Genomic DNA, 15510 nt, shown 5'->3' on the forward strand with positions numbered 1-15510 from the left:
CCTGCCATTTTTAATTACCTCCCCCCTACACTTAATTACGCTCCGCCATCTTTAATTACGCTATCACGTGACTTTTTAATCGACCGTCACTTGTTTTATTGATCGTCATTTGTTTCCCTTTCATCTTCTTTATCGATATTCACCTATTTCTATTTTCTCTGACGTAATTTACTTTTACGCTTCTCATTTGTTTTCTCTCGTCGTTTGTTTTACCAATAGCAAATGATTTTCGATCGTCATTTGTTTCCCTTTCATCTTCTTTATCGATATTCACCTATTTCTATTTTCTCTGACGTAATTTACTTTTACGCTTCTCATTTGTTTTCTCTCGTCGTTTGTTTTACCAATAGCAAATGATTTTCGATCGTCATTTGTTTCCCTTTCATCTTCTTTATCGATATTCACCTATTTCTATTTTCTCTGACGTAATTTACTTTTACGCTTCTCATTTGTTTTCTCTCGTCGTTTGTTTTACCAATAGCAAATGATTTTCGATCGTCATTTGTTTCCCTTTCATCTTCTTTATCGATATTCACCTATTTCTATTTTCTCTGACGTAATTTACTTTTTACGCTTCTCATTTGTTTTCTCTCGTCGTTTGTTTTTCCTAATATAAGATTTTCGATCGTCATCTTCTTTTCCCAAGCTGCTTCCCCCACTCCAACCCCGCCAACCTCTCCCTCCCCCTTAACCGCTGGATGTTCTGGGTTCGATAGGAAAGAGTTCGACAAATGAAAGGCAAAGAGGTGGTAGATATTTTTTTTTATTGTATGTATGCATGTTTACAAACATTTTATAAATTTCAATTATCGATAATATTATCCATTCGGGAAACTATAGTTTTCAAGTCATTTGCTATGCTCGATAAATCTGAAGGGTAATTCTTGGGACATGGGATACCAAAGAGATTGAGATCATTTCTTCCAGCCCTCACCATAGTGTTATTAAATTCACTGTATTCGTAAACATCTTTCTCTCTAAAAAAGTAGAGGATCCCATTGGTATGTCTAAATGCAGATTGTATACCTGTAGGTATCTGTGGCATTAATTTTATGTGACGAGCTTGACTCTTCGGTCTAAAAGTGCACTCATCCATTTCAACAATGAATTCCCCACTATGAAATATTAGTGTGCGGGCAGAGTATGTATTAACAATTGCTTGAATTCTAGCGTTTCTAGGAAGGCCGGCGGATATAATATTCATAGGACGACCTTCAACTAGCTCCATTGTTGGATAATTAACCATGTATATCAGGCCCTTGATAAATATTACAATTTCTCCACTAGGCCTGCGATAAAGAGCATCAAAACCATTGAAATCTTGCTCAGGTAAAAATGGTAACCAATCTGTGATAAGCTGAGGGCCAACGATGTCTATTCTTTCAGTCACTTCCATATCCACATACCAAAACCATTTTTCATGAAATAAATACAGCAAATTATTGATTATGAGTAACTGGCGTACATTATCAAGTTCACACAAAGTCGGACGGTGAGTATTATTTTTTGCAACATTCGGTTCTGCTCTGAATCTATCCTCCGGATATTCAGGTGCTCCCTCAGCATCATCATCGTTCCCCTGAACTGGATCATCTTCCTTCTGAGGTTCCAAGGGTGGTCCATAGAGAAATTGAGCTGCTAGTATATCATCTTCATGTAGTGTCAGACGGTAATCATAATGGTTATAATACGCAAACATCAGAGAATTCTCATAATTCGAATGTGTAATTCCTAGAGTGTGACCAATTTCATGGAGAAGAACGGCGAGCAAACTGACTTGAAATTCAGGAAGTTCAGGATGATCCATTCCTAAGTACCACATTTCATCTTGATCGATGTGAATTTCAAGTGGAATATCTCGACTTGATGGTAATTGCGCATGAGCTAATTTTCCACCAATCCCATCCAAAGGCGTAGAACAAAAATGTCTATTTAAATATTGTTTATGATTGTACCGTGTATTCATTATGAAGATATCCGGATGTTTAGGATCATGCTCGAACTTTAAATTAGCTGCCTGACTCCATATTTCAAACGCTTTCCGAGCTAATTCCATGTACGTCGAGTTCACAAATCCATAGTGCCATTTTATTATATCTTTATTCCATTTGTAATGGTATACAGAAAACGCAGGATCATCAACAACTCCGCAGCGTGGTCTATTGGTTAAATTCAGAGTCATTTCATTCAATTCCCCATCTTTTGTAATGTTATAGTATTCTTGAAAAATTTCCAAAGCCTCTTTCAATTCCGTATGGTCAATGCTAGTAATTTCATTTTCGGTCACGTTCAAATATCCATACTGTCGAAGATATTCTGCTACGCAATACGTTTTATTGGTGTGGGTATTTTCACTGGATAACACCTTTTGTACAGCAAGCTCAGTTAAGAGCAAAAAGATATAGACTGCTCTCATTTCAGTGTGAAGCGTAGCACGTGAGGGAATGAAATGAGATTCACAATTTAATACGAACTGAATTTATACACTTTTCAACGATGAGGGAGGGGGAAGGCCTCATCATAAGTCCGTTTACGTGATTCTTCTCTTATCCTATAATCACCCCAGGCTAATGTCGTGATACCATCTCTACATATATAGCGTTTATCATCGTTTGCACTCAAGGCTACTTTATTTATTTTTAGAGTGTACATTTCATGTTTATTAGATCGTAAAATGTACATCTGTCGATACTCTACGGAATTATCGAGTAAACACTTTTCGTAATGTTCGAAATTAATAGATTTTCGAATGACGGGCTTGGCAATACCTTTAGCCTTCTTCACTTCTTTAGCATTTTCCATACGATAGGAGTAAAGTTTGCTTCTCAAGCCGACAAAATTCGTCATAATGTCACCATTACATTCATCCTTCATCTTACCAACCACTTTTTTATTAAAATTTGAGAAACACTTGTGATCACAGGGATATGCAGATGTATCGTACAGTTCTAAGTTTTCTTTCATGTCTTCGTATATGTCATTAGTCTCAACATCAATAATCATACCATCTGTATCCATTTGATTGAGCGATATCTTATTCCCATACTTCACTTTAAGGTGACCGTAAAAAAAATCGTACATTAGGGTTTTGCTTAGATCCAAAACTGCTTGTCCTGCATAAATTGGCTTCACCATTTTAATCGTTGACATTCTACTGTGAACAGCCACCAAATTTTCAGAAAATATAGTTCTATCTAAAAATCTCGAACTGGAGATCAATTTATTCAGTCTTTTTTCGTTACACACCAATTCAAGGTCAATTCTTCTCCTTAAATTCTCCATCAGCTTACCAAATACACTATTTACCATAAGTTTGAAGAAATCCCTGTCAAAATCATTTTTTGCCAACTTCCGTTTTTCGGTATTAATGTTTATGTAAGGATCTAACCATCTCGATTGATCAAACTCGATCACTCGTCGAATTCTATTCAGCTTCAGACCATATCTAAGGGCTTGTTTTAAATTAACATAATGAATTACATATTTTTCTTTTGGCTCAAGTGTTGTCAATAATTTTCTGAATTTACCAGTAGGAGGTATTTTATTTTCTGGACAAAATGGAAGATCCGAGTGAGTTTCATGTATATTATCGGGATAATCTAAATCAACCTCGAGAAAATATCCTTTAGGATTGTCATCTGAAATATTCAAATTAAACTCTCGAATTTCCTCTTCACTAAGCCATTTAAAACTACCACGAGGAAGAGGTTGAGACATTGCCCACCCATAGAGATTGTTAGCATCCAAATACAAAAGGTATCTATTAGGAATTGACGCATCATATTCCCTCATATATTTATTATTTGCCTTACTGTACCTCTTACAGCATTGACTAATACCTCCTCGTATTCCATTTTCTGTCATCAGCAGCATATCGTAATCAGTCATCAACTCGAGAGTCACCCCTGTATGCTTTAACATAGCATCAAACGCTAACCCCGGTGATGTATAATACCATGCAGGGTCAAGCTTATACGTTTCCATGCAAACATCCCGAAAATTTTCAAAAATATCGGATAAAATCGTAACATCTGTTTTCAGGTATAAGTCGGAGTATTCACCGAGAGTCTGGCAATTGAATTCAAACCAAATTTTTTGAGCAAATTCATAATCGTCATCGCTTACTGTTTCTCCATTAATATGACTATAAAATTTCTCCTTCGGTGGTAAACATTTTTCCTCTAACTTTTCCCAACTGTCAACATATTCGTATGGAAAAATTCCTTTCCTCGTAACAAGGTTCAACTTATCTCCATAAACTCGTTTTGTATGAATAAATTTCTCTCGGGGGAGATTGTCAGCTAATTTTGATAGGGTCGAAGCCATAAATCGAAATGTATCCACAAATCTAATGCTGAAATTGTTACCGATACTTTTGCTAAAAGATATATACTTTTCCTCAGAATTCGCTATGCAATTAATTTCTTTATTATCGTAACCTAAATTTGGTACAATAAAATGAGCATCATATCCGCTTAGGTTATGAAAAAATACAGGGAGAAATTTGGGCATTTTAAACTTTAAATTACATTGTGAATGTAAAGCTGCTCTAAACTTTCCAGTCAAGTGACAATGATCTTGAACGCGATCAGCACCCAATTCTTCTCCACAAAGATGACAATACTTAGCGGATTCAAATGCCTGTTTTTCTTCTTGTGTTAACGCAATCATCTGTACCGTATTTTGATACATATTTTGTACTAGTTCGGCTACCTCTTTGATCCAATTCATAAAAACTTTCGCAGCATCTCTCCCTCGATAAGAAATTGGTTCAAATTTTAGATTATTTGTACAAATAAGTAAAAAACAAAAAGACATTATTTCATGTTTTTCTATTGCACACGTATAAGAATGCTCATCATTCGAGCAACAATGTTGAACCTTCGGAAGTATTGACTCAAAATCGGCTACAACTATGGCAGGGACACGCATTGCACGACCAACATTTTTAAATTTCAACAATTTTTCATCATCTCCCGGCATAATTATTTTAGAAGGAGCATTTTTCATACAATCTAAACGATGTATTTCGAGTTTTTCATGCGTATGAAAATGACAGAAGCAGCGTTTGCAAACGTATATAGAATTATGATTTTTCGTAATTTGTGAATGAAGCAATTTATTAAACGATTTAATCCAACAATAATGTGATTTATTTTCTTTAACTAGATAAAGTAAATCTCTATGATCAGATAGTTCTTCATCCACAACTTTTAAAGGATACACGTTATTTTTCTCATCTATACCGAAAACATTAATAGAAATATTATTTTTTATTTCAAATTTACTAATATCTCTCAAAATAACCGGATATTTAATGCAATTCCAATCATACTTTGTTTCAAAATTTTTATCCTTAATATATTTTATAACTCTAGAGCATAAATATCTAGGTGCTGTTTCTGCCATGTATTTGGAATAAATCGCATATTTAAAGCAGTATATATCATTATTCTTAACATTTATTACTGATTTGGTATCATAAATTCTCTTTGGGAGTTCGATGAAAGTGGATCCGCCCAGAGGACGATATTTATTTATTCGTAATTCTAAACCTGAAATTTCACGTAAAGTCCACCCTGATCCCTTTGCTTGATGTTCGGATTTTTCTTTTAGTAATTTAGCAAACAGATGCTCTACAATTTCATCTACATTGTCAGTCTCAAATATTCTAACATTTTCCGTTTTAAACCATCTTTCATCCGTAAGTTCCTCTTTAGAAAAATTACACTTGACCAAAACATTGATTTTTACCGGAGAAGATTCCAATACATATTTAATTTTCTCAATGACCAGTAACCTGATATTATTCAGAAATGTGATTAAATCACTTCCCTCATCCAACCCACTAACCCAGTAAGTCTTTAATCTATTTTTCGCTGCCGATTGAACTTCAACCATTCCCTTTACATTTCCTGCTCCAACTTGTCGTAAAACATGTCTTCTATGAACCTCACTACTCTCATGAGAGACTTTGTTACGAAAATATGTGTAACAAATTTCACATAGTTTATCTTCTATTGTATTAGCTCCAACACGAACATGTCTTTGGTGTACTTCACTAGCTTCATGTGTAAGTCTATCTCTAAAATAAGTGTAACAAACTTCACAAAGTTTATCTTCTATCGCATTAGTTCCAACACTACCTTGTAAAACATGTCTTTGGTGTACCTCACTAGCTTCATGTGCAAGTCTATCTCTAAAATAAGTGTAACAAATTTCACAAAGTTTATATTCTTCCGGATTAACTCCAACACTATTCTGTAAAACATGTCTTTGATGAACGTCACTAGCTTCATGAGCAAGTCTATCTCTAAAATAAGTGAAACAAATGTCACAAAAAGTGTCCATGTTCTCAATGAATGTTATGTACACTGATGCTTCACAATACCTAATCTTCTTATTCACTGCTAGATAATAAGCTACTTACCGTTATATATAAACCAGAGCTCCGACCAGCAGGACGTAACAAGCAGGAAACCGGGGAAAGTGTTTTCTATTTCTAATATTCTCTCAAGAAAAACTTATTCCTTCTCCAAATTATTTCTTTTATTTTAAAAAGGTTTTTTTACAACACAGTGATGTGAATAATCTGTAATTAAAGAAAGATCAAAATTTAAGTAAATATAATTAAACACAAAAACCTAATTTAAAAAACAAAATTAAATAATATTAAATCATAGATACCTTTTAATCTTCCAAGGACAAACGCTCTCCGTCCCAGGTGAGCGTGAGAGGCTCCCCCTCCCCCCGGTTCACAGCATCCACCGCTTCCCTGTTGAAAACCTTTAAGTATCTTTTAGGGAGGAAGAGCCTCCCTCGCTGACCAGCACCCTCAATCATTGCCGAAACCCCATCCCCATACCTAGTTTCAACCACCCATAGATATGTTATGGTATATCTAAAACCTACAACAAGGTTTTCTTTTTTTAGGAAGGGAGGGAGTTCATGGTTCACCTTCTGAATTTTCCTTCTCAAGTTCTCCATCTAGAAAGAAAATACATGTTAAGTATTAGGGAAATAATCGTATATAACGTTAAATATATACATGTGAGGAAGAAAACTAAGCCCCACTTACTGCGTTCGGTTTTGGATCGCCTCTGGTGTACTCTACCGCCGATCGAATTGAAGTGGTGAATTTGGAGGAAGATGCGAGCTCTTATATACCTAAAAGAGGGGTAATACTTTCGAATCACTTAGGGGGAAATAACTGGGAGTAGGTCGTAATCATCCAAGGAGAACTGCACTAAGTGAGAGGATGACCTTCCAGTACCGAAGCATGAAGCAAGAGGTCTGAAAATGTCCTTGAGAGCTGCACGTGGTATTTATCCTTTCATCATCACTGCGGTGAACCACTGAGGCGGATATGGTAATCACAAGATGAAACAGCATCAATCCAGAGTGTTGGAAATTCTCTCAAGGATTCCGCGTGAGAGGCCGACCTCGGCACGTGCGTGTCGATCAGCGGCTAAGTGGGTGGGGCAGCGCAGATTCCGCGTGAGAGGCCGACCTCGGCACGTGCGTGTCGATCAGCGGCTAAGTGGGTGGGGCAGCGCAGATTCCGCGTGAGAGGCCGACCTCGGCACGTGCATGTCGATCAGCGGGGAAGTGGGTGGAGCAGCGCAGATTCCGCGTGAGAGGCCGACCTCGGCACGTGTGCGCTTAATAGCGGAGGAATTAGGGGATGATGTAATACCACTTGATATTCCAGAATTCCTATTCCCTATTTCCGGTACCAACAGGTTCACTGGGGAAAACCTAAAATGGCGCCCTCGATGGTCTTTGAACCCCTTTACCCTCCCTACTTGCGACACTATCCATATATATATATATATATATATATATAAATCGGGCGAAAATTCATTACAAAAATCATGAACAGCCTTTTAGCACAGCCGGTGGGTTCTCTAACCCTTTGGAAAGAGATAGAGGAATTCATATTCAAATTAAAAGAAAAAGCAGACGAAGAATTTAAAAAAATCCTCCAAGAGGCGGAAATAAGTCCGGATCCGAGTGCTTTGCACAATGTCTGTGATCAATATGAAGCATTTTATGAGAGAGAAGTCTTTCAAAAATTAACTGAAGATTCGTTAAAGTCAACTATAATAGAAAGGCTGCGTTATTTAAACAAAGATAATTATAATTATTACATGAGAATTTACAACTGGTGTGATTATTACTAAGCGATTAGTCACCATTATACACTCATATAGCGTCTCCCTGTTCACTCGCAGCACAAACGGCTTTGATAGATTAAAAGACGCATTCCCTATCCTAACTCACACGCCGAAATCCAGTATCCGCCGCTATATACCTTGTTGGATATCTCAGGCAGGAGACCGAGCACAACAAACGGCTGTTTAATTACCTATTAAGAAACATGAGTCAGCAAAGGAATTACAAACTTAAATATAAGAAACTTACAGAAAACGCGCGTGATTTATACAAGGGTTCTACTAATGCTGCTGGTTTTGACCTTCGAAGCGCATATGACTACACCATTTCACCAGGAAGTCGTCTGTTAGTAAAAACAGATCTCCAAATTGAGCTGCCATGGGGTTGCTATGGGAGGATTGCCCCGAGATCTGGTCTGGCCTTAAAATATGGAATAGATATTTCAGGGGGAGTACTGGATTTCGATTTTCGCGGAAATGTGTCAATTATAATTTGTAATAATAGTAGCGTCGTCTTTAAAATAAATGCTGGTGACAGAATCGCACAATTAATTTGTGAACAAATATTAAATCCTGATTTGGAAGAAGTGGATTATATGAATGAAACTGAGAGAGGATGTAAGGGATTCGGTTCGAGTGGAGAGAATTGAAAGAGTAGCCGCTAATTGTATGAAATTAAATTATTTGAATAATAATGTATAATATGATGTTTTTAAAAAAATTAAAAAAATTATTTAAAAAAATTTATCTCTACTTTTTTTTACCTAAAAAAATCTTTCAAACATAGAGAATACTAATTAAGAGAAATATTAAAGAAATTGTGAAATATCTAGAATTTCCCCGTCTTCATTGAAAATGAACACTGTCCCGAACCCAAACGCCTGAGGACTCCCTACGTACAATGCAATTGCACTCGGCATGTCCGTTACGAACCAAACCACTCCCCATGAACGCCCCGTCCCCGTGGGATCGAAATACGAGCCTGGGGGTAAACCGTATTGTTCAGCGGTAGCCGACAATTGTTCAGCGCTCAAAGGTGGTAGATTGTCCGCAACTGATAATAACAGTAAAACTGCATACGTACAATTATTTGTAGGAGTTCCATCATGTATCTGGATCTCAAACGGTGGCATATCCAATAAGGCGGGGTCTTCATTCAAAACATTGTCCAATTCCTCCATTAAAATTTCAAAATCGAGATGAAGCGAATAGGTTTGTAATTCATCCAGCGACTCCTCTCCCATCTCTTCACTCGGGAATCTGTTTTCGCTATTTTCCAAAGGAATTCTGGAATGATCTAGTGGGGACATTTTGGTTGAGGATGGGATGGGTTAGAAGCACACACACACACACACACACACACACACACACAACTTCACTTAAGAGCGGTACACGGACTAACAAGGGTCGTTTTAAGCGCCGTTTTTATGAATTTATACACAAGAGGTATATATATCCACTAACAATAAACACCACTTCACTTGCCAGCGAGACACGTAATAATGAGGCTCGTATTGAGTGCAGTTACTTCTAAGACGGGAGTGTTGGAATTGGCCGCGACTGATCTTGACACAAATAGCGTATTGTGGGTCACCTTTCAAAGAAATGCAAAACTAGCAGTTGGTGGTAAAAAACTCCAATTTAAAAACCCACTTGAATGCGAGTCAACTTCATTCGAAAATGGTATGATACCTCATGCAGAAATTCTTCCAATCTTGGAGGCTGTGGTTGACGGTGCTACAGCGTTGTACGCATTCAGCGAGGTCGAGTGTAATTTCTTCTCCGAATTAACAAAACGCACTTTCATATGTTTGGAAAAAGAACTTAATTGTCCGGCGCCGGAATTATGTTCTTTTGAGACAATAGGATGTTTAAATCCTTGCCATAAGTTACGTAATAGTAATTGTGCATTAAGGAATGCTTACTCACTCGCAAAGTGGATGCGATACAATCTTCTGAGTAATGACGTCACCCCCTGCCATCATTCTGATGCATGCATTTCCAGCGCACTTCCTACATAATGGGTGGGGATGGAATATCAGCGAAAGCAAGGTTAAGAAAGGATGGAAAGTTATGCACCTATAAATGGACTGAATCGTTCCTTCACAGCAATATACGATCATCATGTATTCTCTGCAGACGCTGTGTATCAGAACAGTCAGAGGTTGGAGTGGTACAGGCAGAGAGGCGGATCTAATAGAAATTGCCGAGTTATTAAGAAACTACTATCCGCATCTGTTTAAAGAGTTGATGCGGACAGATATTGATAAAGGTGTACAAGAAATGAACCCGTCAGCGCTGACACATTTCAGCTACTTGTTAGCCAGAGGAAAAACTGTTGCAAATATAATTTTCCGAAGAGATTTTACTCTCTCGGAATACTTTGGGATAAGAGATTTAAGATATTTTGATGGACAAATTGTGATAATGCTGAGGGGAAGAACACCGATACACATAAAGTTCAAGCATTTTGTTAAAAACAAAAGGAATGGCCGACGTGAATTACTCTGCCCTATGTGTTTTTATCCAGTGCTAGATAAATGCAAAGATATAACAAGTTTTGTTAAAAGTTATTCTGCAGATACTTTTAGTGTTGTTGAAAAAAGTATTTTAGTTAGAGATCCAGTCAAAATAGTATCGTGTTTAAGTAGTTGGTGTGAAAACTGCTGTATAAGATCGCTGTTTTCTGACATACATCCAACAGATTATTGTATACCCAGTTGTGGAACAGAGGAGGTAACTGATTTTATGTATGTCAACGATGTCAAGATAATTGAATCGAGGTTAAAGAGATTCAATTATAAAAGTTATTTTAACGACCATTCAGTATTTAAAAGACTGAAAATGTTCCCATACATGCTCACAGATAGTGAAGATAGTGATTGAGAAAACAGTAAAATAATTGTGAAATCTTTTGAGATATAGTGAAGATCATTGTTAAATTTTTTTTTTAAATCTATTGATCATCTCTGTTGTTGTAAAAAAAAAAAATATTTATAATTATTGTAATCTATTAATTGCTTTTTTTGTATTGTTAAATTCTTTTAAATCTATTGATCATCTCTGTTGTACCAATATTTATAATTATTGTAATCTATTAATTGCTTTGATTTTTTGTAATATACTAATTGTTTTTTGTTTTTTTTTTCAAAAAATATATTTTTTATAACAGTAAATCTATTGGTTCTGTTTAATAACTAATGATACCATATTGTGAAAAAAAAACATTGATATATTTTCTAACAATATATATATTTATTATCCTCTATTAATGTTTTCATATCATAAAAATTAATAATAAATGAAAATAAATTTGATATAAGTGTTTTTTTAAATTCAAGCAATCCATTACAGCGGATAACATTTATAATTAAATGAATCTACTATAATAAAGCATTTAAGTAGGTCCCGTCAACGTGGTGAGAGTGTTTAGATGTCTTTGAAATGGAAACATCCATTCACGTGCATTTGTGCTGGTCCGTCTGGTTGTGGGAAAACAAATTTTGTTTTGCGATTCCTAAAAAATTTACCGCATTTAGTTGAAGGGAATATATCCAAGATAATATGGTGTTCTACACCAAATAGTCAACCATTAATTAAAGGCGTAAATTTTTTAAACGAACTCCCCGAAAGTTTCATCAACCCACAAAAGACACCAACTTTATATATAATTGATGATTTAATGCATGACTCTTTTAACAACAATAAGGTTAGCGAATTATTTACAAAGGGATCGCATCATTGCAATATTTCGATAATTTTAATAAGTCAAAATATTTTCTATCGTTCCCCATTTTCACGCACGATATCTCTTAACGCAAAATATATTGTTTGCTTCAGAAATATCCGAGATCGATCACAATTTAGATATTTAGCGAGCCAAGTCTATCCTCAAGATTCAAGAGGGCTGACTGAGGTATATATGCAGGTTACCTCAAAACCTTACACTTATTTACTCTTAGACTTTGCTCAGGAAACTGACAATCGGCTGAGATTCAGAACTCATATCTTTCCTGAAGAGATCACTGAAGTTTACACCCCATTAAAGCTTATGGAAGAAAAAACTTTGTAAAACAAAAAAAATTCGTAAATATGAGAAAAAATAAATTGGAAAGATTAAAGCGAAATAAAGGTCTCTTGAAAGAAATAAGTCAAGCTAGTCCACACAGAAGAAGGAAAATAATTGAAGCAGGAAATTCAGACCTCATTAAAACATTAAGCGAGTGTTGTAAAAATATTATAAATGGTAACGTTCATATAAGCCCGAAGTCTAAGAAGAAATTGACCAGATTTAAGAAGGCTATTAGAGAAATAGCTTGCTACAAAGTCCCTCTGAAAAAAAAGCGGCGATTATTGAGTCAAAAAGGGGGATTTTTACCAGTCTTATTGGGTTCTCTGCTTAGTGGTTTAATAGGTAGTTTTATTAAATAATTAATATGAGTTTTCAAAAGTTCCTGTTGGTGAATCCGGACGATATCGTGAAATCCGAAAATTTAACTGAGCAGCAATTATCTAAATTAGACAAGGAAATGCATTCTGTTTTACAGAGAAAGGACTTAGAGGATTCACAGAAATGGCATCACTATAGGAGAATTTTAGATGCGTACCTAGAAAATGTTTCAGAGAGTAAACGTGACGATTTTTTACCTCCACTTGATTTAGTAAACGTTCTTTCTCCTCCAAAAAGCAATGATTTTAATGGGAAATCGAAGGAAGGTAAGCAAAAAAAAAAAAAGCTGGAGTCTGTTAAAAGAGGAAAACGAGTATTGAATATCCCTAGGGATGGGGTTATTAGTAAATTAGGCAATGGAAATAATAATACTCCGAATTTGGATAAAGAAATGCGGAGGATTTTAGACCGTAAAGACATTGCAGACTCTCTGAAATGGCAATACTATAAGAGATTACTTAATTCGTATTTAGAAAACAATTCGAAATCTAAGGATAGCATTCCTCTCGCGGAGCTTAAGACGGCTAGAACTCCAGAGGAAAGAATTAATACACCCAAGGCTGAAAAAATCAACGATTTAAAGAATAAAGGAAGAAACATATTGAAAAATTACACAGAAATTGAAGACCGATGGGAAAAGAGTCAAGAAAAAGGAAAGGAGAAGATGGAGGAGTTATTGAACGAGCTCGAGCAAAAACTCCGAGACGAAGACGTGGAAATAAAACAAGAATTAGACGAATCATTGCTAAAGGATCAAATGGACCTGGCGTACCTAGACTCGTCACCGGCAAAACCGAGGCGAGGAAGTCGGAAAAGAGTCAAAAAAGTACCATATTCACCGCCAACTCCGAGGAACAAAAAGAGGGCAATATCACTAGACAACAAAGAAGGAAAGAAAATAACAATGTCCCCGAAAACTCCAAGGAAGACATCAGACGACGAAGGAGATCGTCGAAAACAGGAGAGAAAAAAAAAAACACCTCCATCAAACCCCAAGAAAAAAAGGAAGAAAGGAATTACGGAGAGAGAGATTCCATGGTTGAGTCATCCTTAAGCAAAATTTTTTTCGACCCTTCCAATCCAGCTAGTTTTTCGACTAGAGATGCTCTATGGGCTGCATCGGGAAAAAAATTCTCAAAGGAAAACGTACAAAAATGGTTAGATTCACAGGATAGCTATACACTTCACAAACCGATTAGAAAAAGATTTCGTAGAAATCATTACGAAGTGTCATACATCGATGAAACTTGGCAGTGTGATCTAAATGATATGAGATCTCTGAAAAAATATAATAATGGCTATCAATATCTTCTTACGGTGATAGACCTCTTTTCAAAATATGCATGGGCTAAACCCTTAAAAAATAAGAAACCTGAAAGTGTGATACATGCTTTTCGCTCGATTTTTAACAAACGGAAACCATTGAAAATTCAAAGTGACAAAGGTGGTGAATTTGTTAATGTTAAATTCAAAAAATTTCTCGACGAGCGAGGAGTTAAATTCTTTTCCATAAATAATCCCGACATTAAGGCCTCAATTGTGGAAAGGTTTAACAGAACGTTGAAAAGTAAAATGTATAAATATTTTACAAAAAATAACACTTATAATTACGTGAGTGTGCTCCCGAAGCTACTCAAAGGATACAATGATCGAAAGCATTCCAGTATTGGAATTGCTCCTTCTCAAGTAAACGAATCGAGTGCATTTTCAACTGCTGTGTATCAGTCGAGAAGACGACTTAAGCAAGATGATGGCGGTAGGAAATTTGAGATTGGTGAACATGTTCGTATTAGCAAGGAAAAGTTACCATTCGCTAAAGGTTACACACCGAATTATTCTACAGAAATATTTAAAGTGAAATCCATTTCAAGGGATTTTCTCATACCCACATATAAATTGGAAGATTTAAATGGTGAAGAAATACGAGGTTCTTTTTACGGAAAAGAGTTAGTACGAAGTAGAATAACTGATATTACTGAATTCAAAATTGAAAGGGTTTTAAAACGGAGAGGAAAAGGTGCTAAGCTGGAATATTTCGTTAAATGGAAGGGTTACGACGACAGTTTCAACAGTTGGATATTAGCTTCCACTGTGAAAAGATTGCTTAACAATTAAGCTAATATGAATGATTTTTATATCACACTACTTAGCGACAGTTCGGCAAAATTTTACCCAGACAATTCGATCGCTCATTTTCGCACAAAACTTGCTCGGAGAATCACTCTCAGTGAAAGAGAAAAATGGGTTGTTGGGTTAGTGGAAATATCATTACCACGCGTTAGCGCACCAGTGAGCAATAAGGTGTCTATTCGAATGCTCAACAACGAGCATGAAATCACGTTAACGAAACCAAGATATACATTGTCTTCATTGTTCAGTGAACTTCGAGAATCCATACCTGAAGACAGGCTATTAGAATATGATATCGAAATAGCAAATTTGGATAAAGGTGATGGTATTTCTGAAGATGCGGTAATCCTTTCACCTAGTAAGGCATTGCCAACGTCTTTATCTGACTCGGTAGGGATCAAAAGGAAAGAACCACCAAAAATCAAGGAAGAGGAATACGTTGGAATCGTATTTGTTTATAACGATCTCGTGAAACCGCAATTTATAGGCGACACGATGAGTAGATGTTTAAGAGTCATTAACATTGGAAGGGGTAGACATCAAGTATTTCAACAACCGTATTATGTCCCTGTTGAACGGATGGAATTTGATAGTATTGAGATATTTCTGGGGGATAAAATGGGTCTATCATACCCTTTTGAATCGAGCATCGAACCTGCAAGATTGATTCTTCACTTTAAAAAAAAGGAATAATTTTCATAAAGTTCAGTTCCCATCAAGATGTCTACGGATGTGGATCGATACTTGAAATATTAC

The 15510-nt window shown here is 36.1% G+C and overlaps 1 long non-coding RNA gene across 1 annotated transcript; it reads right to left on the reverse strand.

Annotated features, from left to right (window-relative positions):
- Positions 1-6531: 6531 nt before the first annotated feature.
- LOC124162623 lies at positions 6532-8899 on the reverse strand. The gene is made up of 2 exons (XR_006865634.1): positions 6688-8899; positions 6532-6592 (listed from the first exon to the last, which is right to left on the reverse strand). It is a non-coding gene; the product is annotated as an uncharacterized LOC124162623 (long non-coding RNA).
- Between the last annotated feature and the right edge of the window lie 6611 nt (positions 8900-15510).

The sequence above is a fragment of the Ischnura elegans genome, chromosome 7, assembly GCF_921293095.1.
Source record: "Ischnura elegans chromosome 7, ioIscEleg1.1, whole genome shotgun sequence".
In the NCBI taxonomy this organism is placed as follows: Eukaryota; Metazoa; Arthropoda; class Insecta; order Odonata; family Coenagrionidae; genus Ischnura; species Ischnura elegans.